Raw genomic sequence first — 10,998 nt, 5'->3', positions numbered from 1 at the left:
ACTGGCTTGACTTTAATCTGGTCAACAGGACAAGGCTTAAACATAAGAGGTGTTTCAAGTTTTATCACAATTTTTAAAGTAATTAACACGATAACCTCTGCTTAAATCTGACAGCAACGTAATGTTAGGTATGACGTTCAACAGTAGACCTCATGTATGGTGATTGGTTTGAACTTGCCATCAGCATGGTATTCAAAAATAAATAATAAAGAAAAACAACTTTTAATGAAAGCAATAATTTATTTGTTCACATAAATAGCACACTTATCTTTTAGGTCAATTTGATCAAAAGAAACAAGACCAAATTTGTCCCTGTGTTGTTGAAAAATGGTCTTTATTTATTTCAGTTTTATGAATTTTCTGATTTTTTCTTCCACAAGAATTAAGAATAATCTATTTCATAAGTAAATAATGTCCATATTTCTTTATAATCTTTTCATATCAGTACAAAAGTAGCAAAAAAATAACACACTGAAAAAAATGAATATAAAATGAAGACAAAGAAGTCACTATGAGCGGGTACATTTCTTGCAGCAGATGTTAATCTCCCTTCAGTGAGCTCATACCAGCGCGCATAATCTCATCAACTAGTAATAAATTGGTTGCTATCACATTGCTGAAATAAACAAAAAATAAATTTTAAAGAAAGGAAACAAGAAAATCATCAAATATCATATGAAAAACTAACTATTTTAAAGAAAGTAAACAAGAAAATCATCAAATATCATATGAAAAACTAACTAACTGCTTTTACATTTCACAAAACCATTCAGGGATTGCCTCCCTTTCACACAAAAACTTGTGAACTATGTACATGCAGCTTCAAAGTCTTCGACACAAGGTAAGTAGAAATAAAAAATTCTTACATATACAGTATATCACAAACTTACTTTTTTGACTTTCAACAAAATAATAAAAATCTAATACCAGTGAATACTGATATTAAACTATGTAACTGACAAAATCATTAAACTTTTTACATACCATGAATGTAAAAGCTGTTTCTTTACTCTATAGTTGTCTAGAATTCCTACATCGATTGGTATTAATGCCTCTCCTGTAAAAATATATCATATAGTGTAATTATATCAGTAGAGGAATTTATTGTCAGAAAACCACAAGCCACATAGACATGTGGTTTGCAATATCTTCTAGTCTGAGCCCAAAAATGTTGAACTTTAAATGTGAGAGAAAAAACAACAACTTTTAATAAGGAGAATTTTTGTATCACATGTGTAGATATGTATTCTATGTATATTGTATTGTGTATTACTGTATTCATGTAGCAATGTTTTAACTGAAACATTCTGTTGTTTATTTTTTTTTGGACAAAGTTTTTTATTCCCGCATTAATGTCATATTCCGTTTAGCGTATAGTTAAACTGACATTGTGTCATTTGATATTTTATAAATGTCAATTTTCTCTGAAGAAGACAAAAAGTTGAAAGATTAAGAAAGTGTTTGTTTTAATTGAACTGATTATATATAACTTTTAATGTGGAAAGTCAAAATCAAGACTTCTCATTAATACAGTTGTCTTGTAAACTTGTTTCATTTAAAATTCTTCATAGTTTTCCGAAAATAAAGTTAATTGGCTGGCCAAACATGTTAGTGACAAGGATAATTTTATATCTAGGTTAAATTGATGCTTACCTGTTTTAATATCAAGTCCAACAGCCTGTTGGGGGCCAGAATATTCTTCCTGTAGTTTAACTATAGCCTCCTGAGGGTCAAGACCAGAATTCTGGGCGAGCACTTTAATTATCACCAACAATGCATCAGCAAATGCCTGTACACCTATCAATTAACAAATAACACTATAAACAATAATCTACCTTTTATCTTAATACATATAAATCAATTTGATTCTCTTTGTATATAAGAATATTTTATAATATAGTTTGGATATGTAAAACTTCAAAAAGCAATGACCAACAAATATATTCTCACTTTCATATGAACAGATCGCTTTGTGCTACATATTTTATTTTACCTTTTACATGATAGGACTTCCCATAGCCATTTGTTACGAGCCAGTACAGTCTGACCAGTTGGCTTAATACTTTCAGAATTTAAATATTTAAAAAAATTCCCTTGTATTTACAATATACTGTATCATACCTAATCTTGCACGACCTTTGACCTCATTCTTGTATTTCATCAACTCCTGGTACGCAGCTATTTCGAATGCACCAGCTCCAGGTAGAACACATTCATCTTCAATAGCATTCTTCACTGCTCGCAAACCATCCCTTATAGCGTCCTTCATCTGGGTTAGTGTGTGCTTGTTAGGACCCTTCAGAAGCAGGGTGACAGATCGGGGGTGCTTACACTGCTCAACAAATGTGTACTTATCTTCTCCCTGGTTATAGAATGATTGAAACCATAAATCATTTCCTCCTTTTTAACCTATCTTGCACATTATTCAATGTATCATTATATTTAGACTTGTCATATAATAAACATTTACTTAATATATCAATGTCTTATGATGTTAATACAACCATTTTTTAACTGAGGAGTTTTTGGTCAGTTTCATTTAAGGTATAATCATACTTAATAAGCCTATACAATTTTCTATTAGATTTTTAAGTCATTATGATGTTTTTTTTTGTTCTTCCTAAAACATGAAAACACAGTGTCACCCTGTCAAATAATCATGAATTTGTACTAGTGTAATCTTTTTAATCACAAAAAACCTTTTCTTAAGAAACTTTTAATCAAACACAGCCATATAATGTAATCAAAACTTACCAGAACATGTTCGTAAACTAGACCAGCTTGTCCTAGGATATCAGGAGTAAGATCATCAACGGAATTCATAGCAATACCACCACAGGCCAGTGTCAGCCTCTCCATGTTACGTCTCTTGGCACGACGGAGACCAACTATACCCTCCTTTGCCAACATGTCCAATGACATTGGATCAATACCCTGTGTAAATATTTAAGCAAAAGTTAGAAAACAGTAAACAGCATAATTCTACAATGAATCAAAAATAATTTTAATAAATAATTTTGCAAGAAAATATCTGCCAGGACAAAGCCCCTATCTTTTTCAGTTTATATGCAAAACTTTACTGTGTCACATTAATGACAGGACAGTGGTAAAGGTGTCTGCTTCTCAACCCAGAGATCATGGGTTCAAGCCCTATTTGGGTCACGACCATGTTTCTTCATATGACACCAGTACTGGTTGCGTCCAAGAAGCGGACTCGAAAGTGATTAAAATTGAGCTTGAATTAATGTTTAAACTAATGACAGGACAAGTGAGATGGCAAGTGGTTAAGCTAAAATTACTATAATTTTCAAATTTTCTTTCTGCAAGATAGTTACCAAAAGCATTTTTTTTTAAATATTATAATGCAAGATATAGAAGTCAAGAGATGATAAAGTAATCATTATATAATAAAGGGTCATATATGAATTGCCATCAAGTAGATCATTAATACTCTTTTAATTAATGGATTTCAATATAAATTTTTTTGTCACAGTATCTAATCCTTAGAAAATTTATAACTGTTTTTTTCTCATGGTTTTTCAAGTCAATTTTAACACATTTATGGTTTTCTAAAGTTTTCTCCTTGTCCAGATTGTTTTACCCTTGTTGCATAGGCCTGTTTCTATCACAAGATAAGACTAGTATGGTTACATAATAAAAAGATGTATAAATACCTTCTGATTGATCACAATAAATCCCTTGTTGGTTCCATCACACACTTGTTTCTTCAGGGCAATTATTTTCTTCACTCGATCATCAATAAACTGTCGCTCAGCTTGTACAAGCTTCTCGCGCTCTTCTGCCGTCTTGTAGAAGAAACCAGAGTTCACCTCACTGTTCAAAAACAATTTCATTGCGATTAATGTATATTGCGCCTTTTTTTAATGCAGTAATTTATCATCATAAATGTATCTGAAATTCTTATTCTCAAAAAATCAAACTGTTTAAAACTTCTGACAAAAGACTTATTTCTTGAACATGGATCAAACAATCATACACATGAATTATAGGGACTCCACTGAGGTTTTTGGACATGAAAATAGGACTGGAAATATCTTTTCTCAGGTTTCATTTGATGTAGGGATAGACAAATATTTTTTGTTCAAAATTTCAGATAATTCGCTTACTCCGTTTTTCCTGAATGATTCTTCAGATTGGGAAAATAAGCCAAATCTGTCAAAACTCTATATAGTTTCCAAATTAAATCAGAAGAAAAAGATCCTTTATTGTAAGACTAGAACTTACGTTTTTTCATACTCCAGTGAGACGTTACATGTCAGGATGAATGCATCTTCAGTTCTTTTCCTCATATCTGGATGTCTCGCTCCATGATCTAACACCAAACCTTTCACCAACCTGTAACAAATAGGTATTTATGCTATATTTCTCCTAATTCCTAGATGGTTGTTTTGGGTTTTTTGCTAAGTGCAGATTTAATTTTCATTCATACATCAAGTCCCATAATGTTTCTTGAATCTGCATCTGCATTAGTTAATTTTCTTTGTAATCAGCAGGTAAATGCATAGAAATCATAAATGTTTTGTTTGTCGTACAGATGTGAAGGACAAAAGGCTTTACCACAACTGAATTTTGTTATGTTAAAACAGTATGTATTTCTGTTAGCAGATGAATGACTGTCAAATTAATATCTTTTGTATATTTTGACTAACACAGTTCTGGTTTTGTAATGTTTTTAACACACAAATGTGATGTCAACAGTCATTTTACACACAGAGCATGCTTGCATTATCAGTAACTGCAGATTGTCTTCTCTGCTATGTACACCTGTGTGTGCAGTTTTTATGCAACAATCTAAGCTATTACACATCTTAACAAAGGTTAACATATATATTAAATTTTGTTGCTTCTCTTACACTTATAAATGACTGAAAATTCAGTGATAACATATAAATATTTCTCATATAGAAACATACACAGTGTCCATGTCAGTTTTGTGCTGCATTTCCATAATCTCAACCATGTGCAGATCAGTGGGCTCCTTATCACTCTTGATGGCTAGTACAGCATCCACAACATGCTAAATATATAACATTTTATATCATCATCAATAATGACAGTTTATAAATGTCTGTTTTAGAAACAGGAATATATAATACATACACAAAGATAACTGCATGTAAGTGTAGATTCTTCTTTCTAACTGCACTGGCCAAATGATTAGACTGATACTCTCTCTTTTTAGGGAAGTTAATGGTACAAATTCATAATAGGGACAATTTTCATTTGATAAATAAAACTAAAATTTTAAAGTTATGTCTATTTCTGAACAGAAATTATGTAATCCCTCCGTTCACAAGCAATGCTATATAAGTAATAAACTATTAAAATTCTAAATTTCTAAATTTAGTAGACTGAGCTTTGACTCAATTACTGGTTTCTTGTCAGTTATTAAAAACATCAACGAATTTGTGCATTAAAAATAGTGGAAATTATCATACCTCTGTGAGAAGATCCGCCAATTCTTGGTGAACTTTGGTTCTCAGTGAGGTGCGGGCCACCTGGATCAATGTATCACGATCAATTTCACGCTTGACCTTCACCGCCTCAAGAACTTCTAGAACTTATTACGCTCCAATGCCTTATTACGTGCCAACTCAAAAAGCTTCAGTGATCAGACGTGCTGGCATGAAGGCCCTACATACACAAGCATATAACTTAATAATGGTTAATCTTTTTTTTTTAGATCTTAAATTTTTTCCTCAAGACACTTAAGTTATGATTATGATAGTAAATTTCGCCTAAGTACCTCAGAGATGTACAATCAGACTGTTAAGAAGCCTCTCCTATGATGAGAACATTTAGATGTAGTTCGCACCAGTAATGTCCATCCGGGCGTAGCAATCTCGCTATCAGGGAGGCTGTAGGATGCTTGGATTGCTGGAAACAACAATAATTGATTGAGATACATGTTACTTGAGTCTTAATTTCACCATTGACTATACTGGTCTGGGACATCAACCCAACACTTTTGAATCGCATTTTTTCAAAAGATTCAAATTTTTAAAGGTAGATTTTTGGACATTATACACAGTAAAGCTAGGTTCTTCTTCAAATGAAAGAGCTAGTTTGTTTACTTCCGATGTTGTAGACACTTGTATTCAAGGTCTCTGCTGGAGGGTATCAAAATTTCTATAGATAGATATTTACAACTTTAATCTAATTCAGATAATGGCTTTACTTAATTTTTTTTTTTTTAACATAAAATACAGTATTCCAGCAGCATATGCTGAAATTTTGATTATTCTAAGTGTTTATTCTAAAAATTAATTATAGCTGGGTAAAAGAGTGCAGGTATTTCATCATGTTCATGACGGCGTAGAGATTTTCAACAATCAAGTTTTTGTAATAGACTAAAAACTATTAACTTTAAGAGTAAAATCAATTTAATTAATCAATCTTAGAAGAAACATGCATTAATTGTTGATATTAGAGTGGCTGATTGATCGACAACCATTGACACAAAGAAAATAACTTAAAATGTTAAGGAACTGGTAAAATTCAACAAACCAATGATAAAGTACTAAAACAGCAGAAAAAAGATCATCGCAAAAACCATTAATTGTGTTAGGAATAAATTTCTTGATTTATATTATGACAGCTAATAAATATAATTTGTTTTTTGTACCAGATAAAAAGTTAATCCGATTTTCATGTACATTCTTAAAGTGGTTCAAGAAAAAGGCTACAAATGCTAGCCATTAGAGAGCTTCATTGATTCCCATAACTTATATATGCGTCATTTTAAAAAGTGTATATCAATTGACAATGACCGCCAAAATTTTCTTTTTATTCACATGATTGGGTGTTTTATCCTGTGATGAAATTATTTGAAAAAAAAAAAATATATATGGCAGATTCTGTACATGCTTTATATTGGGGTCTGTAATAAGATAAGATATACGAAATCAAAATGTGAAATGGCATTAAAATGATATTCAGTACATGCTCCATTACCATTTCATGCAACAAAACATTTCCATCCTTCGTCAGCTTGATGTCTCCAGACCCAGAAACTAACCTAAAAAGAACAAGAAATTATATGTTTCACAGTTTGTTACAGTTTACAAATTTTGCGGTTGAAAATTCAAATGCAATATTTTGTCAAACTAGAAGTGCAATGACAATTCTACAACAAAATAGTACTGGTCGGGGACCACCAGAACCGGACAACCACCAAACCCGGGCTGTGTCAAATTTTTTGATCTCCAGGTTAAAAATAATGAAATCTGTATGGAGTATTGTTCAAAAAGTGTCCAGTTGATGGTTCCCGACCAATACAATTTAAAGAACTATTACAGTATCCATTTCATCAGTATTGCAATTCAAGAACATTAAAAATATTTTAGGCCTACCAGTATGGCTTAACCAGGTCTAGGATTTCATGATATTTATGGACTGTCCGTAAATTTATGGACAGTCTAGAAATTTAAAGATTTTTCAATCCATAAATTTACAGATATTCAATGTGAAATTTGCTGTTTTTAGTTTTACAATAAAATCCGCAGCTTAAGACAAGTTGTTTTATTGATTGTTTATATTTACAAAAGGTAAAATGAGGTGGGTTTCATCTTTGTATGATGATTTTTGAAAATTTTTGTTAAAAGTGAAATTGAAAGTCATCAAAAAACTGTTCTAAATCTTGCAGAGCTCCAGATAGCGTGCGTATAAGCGTAAAATTACGCATAAGAAATCTAAAATACGCATACTTTCAAAATTCGTGCGTCACAGTTTACACAACAAAAATGAAAATAGCTCGTGTAATGTCAAAATTTATGCGTGATAGAATAGAGTGTAAACATTTGATATGTAGAAAGAAAAATGTTTTGAGCATAAAAAATACAATATTTTCTATTTTATTGCATTGAAAACTAAAAATTCTGTTTTTTCAACAACGCATGTTAAAAAACGAAAGTAAGCAGGAAATACAGAAGGGAGGTAACTCCCGTAGATCAACCTGTGAAAATTAATGATGAAATTTGTGCCAGATAATCATCGGGTAGGAGTTAACGACGTATTAAGTTTGTTTAGGCCATCTATTGACATGCTTATGCCTCAATATAAAACAAAAATATATTTTAATTTTTTAACTTTTGTTGTTGGAACAAAAAATAACAATTTTTTCACCTGGCAGTTTTGGTAACTCAAATATTTTCGTACCCAGTCCTACCAGTTTACGGACAATTTTTCTCTCAGACCAAAATTACATTTTTTTTAAGGAAAGATTAAAAAAAATCTTGTTTATGTTTCTTTAATTCCTAATTTTAACCTTTAATAATTGTTCAAACTGGAGTACACTGGATAAGGGGTACAATGCCACCAGAAATTAAATTAAAAGAAAAAAAATTATGACTCCTAAAAAATAAAAATAATTTTCAAAGGGCTTTCCACTAGTGGAAGTTTGGGGAGTCATTTAGGCTTCCCTTCATTTCGGCCTGTGGACTTCCCGAAAATCAATACTTAACGGCTTCTTTACCTATATAATGTATCAAGAGATTTTGGACTTTCCAAATTTTGAAAAATGGGAGAGCCTGATAATATTTGCTGTGTATTCCTAAAACTTGAGTTCCAGTATACTCTGGGAAAGTCTGACTTTAAAAACCATGGCATGTTTTTGTTAATTGTTTCACAATTAAATACAAGGTATTTAATTCTTGATAAAGGTTTTTTCTAAAAAAAAAAGAAAAAATAAAACAAACAAACAATAAGTTTAATTTGTTTTATAAAAAATGGCAAAAATGCTTTTTTGACAGATTTTACCCCCTTAAGTTTTCAGGAGAATTTGCCATTTAACCCCTCAAAATTTGGGAGGGGTAAAAACCCCTTGGCCCCAAAAAAAAAATATCTGGAGCCTCTGATCTTAGCATACTGTTACATTTAATCATATAATACCTAACCTTATTTCAATTTTAACCTGCGGTTTTAAATTTTAATGCAACTTCTACTATTTTCTTACTTAAGGTCTGTAAATTTACAGACAAAAAAATCTATAAAATTATGGATCGTCCAAAAATTTACAGACTGTCCGTAAATATCATGAAATCTTAGACCTGTTAACATTTGTTACAGTAGGAAACATTATGCAGCATTTAGGAAATTTATAACCAGACCTTTTACATAATGTTTAAGTTTTATGCATTTGACATTGTATAATCTTAACAGCTTAATACCTGTGACTTTTTAAGAAACAAGTCAAAACAGATCATTTTTATGAAAAATTGAAGATTTGTTTTAAAACAAAATGACGACAGTCAGTAAGCATTAGGGGAATGTGTGCCTTATATTGGCTCAAAAATGCCCTTGATTTTTTCACATATCATAGATAAACGTTAGCCTAACATCTATCAAAAAAAATCTTGATTAACCTAATAAACTATACCCCACCCACCTCTCTGTTCAATACACGTGCTTCTAGAATATTCGTTGAAATGCCATTTTTAATACATTTATTTACTTACATCTTTAAAGTGCCCCTTGGTCCAAGATTGGATTTAAGTACATCTTGAAGACCCTTCGCTGCTGATATATTTACAGCTAAGGCCTGGGAGGCTCTTGCAACCTCCGCTTTTGGATTTAATGACTTGATCGCGGACATGTTTTTACCGATACAGCAATAATCTCGCAAGTTAACGCGTCATTCGTTACCACTGAATGACAATGTGGAACTTCAGAAGCTTAAAATGAATAGCAAATAAAGTACATGTATAGAGAGAAAAATATTGTTTGGTATCCGTGCCTGACCCATTCTGTTAGTACTGAAGGTAGAACGTTTGAATGTGAATCGGGCGACCTTGGTTCGACTCCCAGACGGTTTAGGTCGTTGTGATTGGGGGGAAAGCCGGTATCGTATTAAATAAAAAGTAAATTCCGGAATCGACCACCTACCATATGTATCAGCTTATAATTACTTATCAATTAGATCTAGATACAACTTACAACAAAGTTCCACAGTTAGATATGAAAGTGATGCATGTCTTCAAAATATATCAATATAAAAAGTTAACAATTTACGAATCTGTCATTAGCAATCATGGCTGATACCGTATTTACATGTATTAACTGCTCGTAGATGGTCATCATGCGCGACAGCATGCTGTCTGTTGTGACGGATGCGCAAACTGGCAGCACAGAAGTGCAAGAAAGGTAAATAACTTTAATTTTAGGTTAAATACTTAATGAAATTTGAACTGAATTTTTTAAAATGAAATATGAACAAAATTTGTTTAACTTTTATATTTTATTAGCATACTGTATATATGTTGATCTAAAAAATATTGAATACACAAATTTTCTTCACAACAATAGTCATGTTCTAATCTATTGTAGTACTATATACTCATATATAACATTTAATTGTTTCTATTTGTTGTTTCAGGAGGAAGTACGGGTTTGACGGCAGACCAGTACTGACAGGTGGTAAAAGAAACGTTAGAGTTAGAATGGTTCTGTGACAGATGTATCAATGAAGCGCCCAAAAATACACCAGCTTCTTCATTGTCCGAGACGATGAAGTCCGCCAGATGCAAGAAGATGAGTCAACCATCATGAACACGAATTCAACCTACCTAGAAGACAGATCCTTTCATATCATTGAACGAGACCACAATCGACAGCAGGCCCCACCTGACACTAGATTACCTACAGATATTGCGCTAGAAGATGTAATACTACAAGACGGGCCATTGACTTTCGATCTCGTAGATAGGGGTACCAAGCCTGGGGCACAGAAACTCATCAGTAGTGATGCTTACACTTATACTCTTATGGTATGTCATTAATTTCTTTTTTATTTTCTATTTATAGTCTTCCATTACATAGTAACAATCATCATATTTTGATTTTACTATGTCATTCGGTTCAATTAATTAATATATAGATAGAGTACCAGATGACTGGAGGGCGCACTAGTCACACCACTATTCAAGAAGGGAGACAAGAGTAAGCCTTCAAACTATCGCCCAGTCTCGCTGACATCCATCT

General features: G+C 32.1%; 1 pseudogene; it reads right to left on the bottom strand.

The window, feature by feature from the left end:
* Window positions 1-220: 220 nt before the first annotated feature.
* LOC132730221 (T-complex protein 1 subunit zeta-like) lies at window positions 221-9,647 on the bottom strand (annotated as a pseudogene).
* Window positions 9,648-10,998: the final 1,351 nt, after the last annotated feature.

Source organism: Ruditapes philippinarum, unplaced genomic scaffold, assembly GCF_026571515.1.
Source record: "Ruditapes philippinarum isolate M1 unplaced genomic scaffold, ASM2657151v2 ctg3469_1_1_1_1, whole genome shotgun sequence".
NCBI lineage: Eukaryota > Metazoa > Mollusca > Bivalvia > Venerida > Veneridae > Ruditapes > Ruditapes philippinarum.
Note: the sequence above shows the minus strand (reverse complement) of the source record. Positions and strands in the feature narration are given on the sequence as shown.